This window comes from Miniopterus schreibersii, assembly GCF_964146895.1.
Source record: "Miniopterus schreibersii genome assembly, contig: HAP1_SCAFFOLD_208, whole genome shotgun sequence".
Lineage (NCBI taxonomy): Eukaryota > Metazoa > Chordata > Mammalia > Chiroptera > Miniopteridae > Miniopterus > Miniopterus schreibersii.
The window spans coordinates 16,480-21,512 of NW_027669700.1; the positions used below are offsets into that span (position 1 = coordinate 16,480).

The window sequence follows — 5,033 nt, forward strand, 5'->3', positions numbered from 1 at the left end:
ATGTTGTTTTCATGCCTGATAACATAACATATATTCTGCAGCCCATGGATCAGGAATTAATTTCAACTTTTAAGTCTCATTACTTAAGAAAAACATTTCATAAGGCTGCCATAGGCAATGAACCCTCTGATAGATCTGGGCAAAGTAAATTAAAAACCTTCTGAAAAGGATTCACCATTCTAGATGCCATTCAGAACATCCATGGTTCATGGAAAGAGGTCGAAATATGAACATTAACAGAAATTTAGAAGTTTATTCCAACCCTCATGGATGACTTTTAGAGGTTAAAGAATTCAGTGAGTAAGTAACTACAGATGTGGTAGAAACAGCAAAAGAACTAGAATTAGAAGTGGAGCCAGAAGATGTTACTGAACTGCTGCAATCTCACGATAAAACTTTAATGGATAAGGAGTTGCTCCTTATGGATGAGCAAAGAAAGTGGTTTCTTGAGATGGAATCTACTCCTGGTGAAGACGCTGTGAAGACTGTTGAAATGACCACAAATGATTTGGAATATTACAATAAGCTTAGTATATAAAGCAGTGGCAGGGTTTAAGAGAACTGACTCCAATTCTGAAAGAAGTTATACTGGGCAAAATGCTATCATATAGCATCACATGCTACAGAGAAATCATTCATGAAAGAGTCAAATGATGCAGCAAACTTTATTGTTGTGTTATTTTAAGAAATTGCCACAGCCAGCCCAACCTTCAGTAACTGCCACCCTTATCAGTCAGCAGCCATCAACATGGAGGCAAGACCATCCAGCAGCAAAAAGATTACAACTCACTGAAGGCTCAGATGATATAAGATAGCATTTTTTACCAATAAAATATTTTTATTAAGATATGTACATTGTTATTTTAGATATAATGCTATTGCACAGTTAATAAACTACAGTATAGTATAAATGTACTTTTATATGCACTGGGAAACCAAAAAATTCATGTGACTCAATTTACTGTGATATTCGCTTTATTGTGGTGGCCTTGAACCAAATCCAAAATATCTCTGAGGTATGTCTGTATACAGATGAATCAAAAATAGTCCCTGCTCATATGGACCTAATACTCTACTCTGGTATGTAGAATCAAATGAACTGTATATAACCACAGCAGTGAAATGCTATGGCTTAAAAACTAACTTGATAATGTTTATAATTCAGGTACATATAATTCAAATGTTAAGTTTGACAACTTGTATGACATAAAATTTTAGAAATTCAAATTCAAATATTTTTATTCATTGACGTTTATTAATAGCCAAATAAAACCTAATAGGTAAATAATGTATGATGCCACTGTTTTTCTAAGTTTCTGGACATTAACCTTTATCATGTCTTATATCTGTCAAATTGGGATCACAAGGTTCATTTATACAAGAGACTAATAAATTATTTTACTTCCTTAAAAACAAAAACAATACTTCAAACCTCTGACTGAAAAACATGGGCAATGGTAAATGTTTAAAGACAAGCAGAGCACCAATTCCTGAAATACACAGACTTTCAGAATTTGCTCTTTATCTTTCAAGGAAGATACTGTTAAGAGATTTCTTTAATAAACAGACAGAAGTAGTATTACATTTCCTATACAGATAGAATAAAAAAACACTTTTCTTCTATGAGATAGTGTTACAGCTAAAGTGTTCCATTCCATCTAAATGGTACTCAAAGATATTTAATAGATTCAATGATCCAAATTATTCAAGGTTATACAGAATAGGTTGCCTTGCCAAATCTTATGACAGCCTTCTCAAGCCATCTACAGCTGATATTTACTGAGGGTGTGTGTGTGTGTGTGTGTGTGTGTGTAAGTGGGTGCACAATTAAAATACGCACTTAGAACTGGGTTTAAACTAGATGTGCGTTTTCCCTTATTTTCATTTTTCAAAAATATTTTATACTTACATTCATTGACTGAAAATTTCATATACTTCTTTAAATGCAATTACTTTAGGTAATTTAAGTAAAATAAATGCAAAATTTTCATAAAAGAATAATAGCCGTGCATAAGAATTTCATATGATCATGACAGGAATTCTTTTAAGATAGAATCATGACATTCAACTAAAGATGCCACCCACTGAATTTTAAACCTTCCTTAAGGACTGCCTGCTTCTATTTGGACAGTTCATTTTGCCTCTAGTAATTTCTAAGATTCAGAAGCAACTTTGTTTGCTATTATTGCCAGATTCTGTGGAATCTGAAAAGCAAAGGGATTAGGCCTAAATCAATTCCTAGCTGTTTGATATCTGAGTCCTGTAAGTGTATTCAGAATCCCTTGGGTAAACTGCCTGAAAACACTATGTTGAATTCTGATGAATCTTTAATAGCCTTTTCTAGCTAATGGCTCTCTGAAGAATTAGAAAGGCTTCTAGACTGTATTTTGTCATATCCTGAGCCCAGATCTGCTACTTTTATTTGTAAATATAACAGGAGAATTTGAAATAAAACTGATATTCTCAAAACCTTTACAATAGTAGATAATAAAGATTTGGATTGTTAAATCTCTCAGTGTTAAGATTGTTTAGTTAATGTTTAATGTTTTAGATGCTTATATCTCCTCATTCTGAGGTTTATTTAAAAATCAAACCAGAAATCCTTTGCAAAAAATGTTTTAAAGATAAAAATGTTAGAGACTTAAATCTTTCCCATAAATAAAATAGACTAAAATATTTTCATTTCTTGGGGCCTGTTAATTAGCCTTTAGGTCCATGTATGTAACTTATGTAACAACCTCCCCCCCCCCAGCTCCTCTTATTTGCTGGGGACACAAAAATGAACGAGGACATGGCATCCACCTTTAAAGATTTCAGATCACAGAGGAGCCAGACATATAAACAATGACTTCACACAATGTGATGAGGCTAAAATGAAGTTAATATTTAAGGTACAGTGATAACCAAAAAAAGGGTGACTCTCGCTGATGGTGTACGAGGGGTATCAGAAGCCTTGACAAGTAAAACATACTTGAACTGCGGCATGAGGATAAATAAGGTACAGCAGGCGGCAGATAAGGAAGCAGGGTTTTTAGGAAAAGATCTAGCATATAAAAAAGACATAGAGGAGAAAAAAATGGTATGTTGAGGAAACTACAAGAGTTGGACCAAAGAGTACCTGTGGGCAAAGCCAAGACTGGAAAAGGTGGGCTGGTACATCTTGCTAAGAAGTTGGACAGTGATCAGGAAAGCAAAAAGTAATTGAAGAGTTTTAAACAAGACACTGACATAATTAGATGTGTATGCTGAAGAATCTCTCAGCTACAAGGATGGTTTGTTATGAAGCATTCATATTAAAACTTTGACTGATGTTTAGTTTAAGTAAGCCTCTTCCCTTATCAATGGTGGAAGGGGATAAGACATGAAAAGAAGAAGAAAAAAAATCCCCTCAACTGGGACTCACTCAGTAAGTATTTATTGAAGGTCTACTGTGTACAAGATGCTATTCTAAATGTCAGAGTCTAATAGTAAACAAGATATACACAGTCCTGACTCTCGTTTAGCTTATTTTTAATAAAAAGAGGGCTCTAGCCTTTGGTTTTATTTTTTTTAAAATAGAATCTTATTTTAAACCTCAACCTACTGAAATGAGACATAAGTATAAGAGAGAAGCCTCGTTCTCCCAACTTCTGCTTCCAGGTTGGAATTGTGGTGGTGGCAAATTCAAGCCCTATCAACCCTGTGATGTTCTTTGATGTCAGCATTGGAGGCCAGGAAGTTGGCCACCTGGAGACTGAGTTATTTGCAGACGTTGTGCCTAAGACGGCTGAGAACTTTAGGCAGTTCTGTACTGGAGAATTCAGAAAAGATGGGGTTCTAATAGGATACAAAGGGAGCACTTTCCACAGGGTATAAACGATTTCTTGATTCAGAGTGGAGATTCTGTTACTGGAGATGCCAGTATTGACTGGCAGCCATTTGCAGATGAAAGTTTTAAACTTAGGCACTCAGCTCCAGGCCTGCTTTCCAAGGCAAACAGTGGTCCCAGTACAATTCTTCATCACCTGCTCTAAGTGTGATTGGCTGGATGGAAAGCATGTGGTGTTTGGAAAAATCAGTGATGGACTTCTAGTGACAAGAAAGATTGAGAATGTTCCCACAGGTCCCAATAATAAACACAAGCTGCCTGTGGTGATCTCACAGTGTGGGGAGATGTAGTCCAGAGCAAGACTGAATCAGACTCCACATTTCTGCCATTGTAGGCCTGCCCTTGCTCTGGGTGATTGATGCTCTTGAGTAAAACAATCTGGATGGCTCTTGTTTGCTGTTGCCCTGTTTGATCAAGAGACCTTGGAAGTATCAGATTCAGAACCCAAGATTTTCTATGTTATTTACAGTTGGTAAATAAAGTTTTTTGTTTTGGAGGCAAGGTGGGAGAGTAAAAGAGAAGCTACAGATGTAGCTAAAGTATATCTAAGCTTTCTATGAATTGAAACACTACTTACAATAAATGAATGTCTTGTATAAACACATAACTTGTGGTTAATCCAGAAATATTATCTCTCCCCCATTACAGCCAGGTCTGTATCATATCTATACTTCAGTATAACTACCCTGCCATCTGTTTCTTCCATTCCTTGCCTACTACCTTGCACCCTTTTCCTGAAGCCATAGCCCCTAAACACACTGGGAAAATTCAGAGGAAGAAGAGTTCTACTCACGGAGTACTTATGAAATGAATGAATGAATCACACCGTTAAGTTTCATATAGTATTAGTTATATCATTATGAGTTAAACATACTTTGTAGGGTGGCCTGAGAATCTAATCACTGTTTATAATACTGCCTCTCATTTCAAGTCCCAAGCAATTCATAAACCAACTTTTGAAGCTCAACTCATTATTAAGTGGGAATTGGCAACATACCTAAATAATAACTTTTTTTCTTCTTAAAATAACTATTTATAATCTCATTGAAGCTTGACATTTAAAAATTGCCCAATATAGCCCAGCCTGTGTGGCTCAGTGGTTGAGCACTGACCCACGAATCAAGAGGTCCTCGGTTTCAGGTCAGAGCACATGACCAGGTTTTGG

At 35.8% G+C, this 5,033-nt stretch overlaps 1 pseudogene across 1 annotated transcript; it reads left to right on the top strand.

Annotated features, from left to right (window-relative positions):
* The first annotated feature begins 3,664 nt into the window (after positions 1-3,664).
* LOC308552098 (peptidyl-prolyl cis-trans isomerase H pseudogene) lies at positions 3,665-4,158 on the top strand (annotated as a pseudogene). The gene has a single exon. The product of its transcript is annotated as a peptidyl-prolyl cis-trans isomerase H pseudogene (transcript).
* Positions 4,159-5,033: the final 875 nt, after the last annotated feature.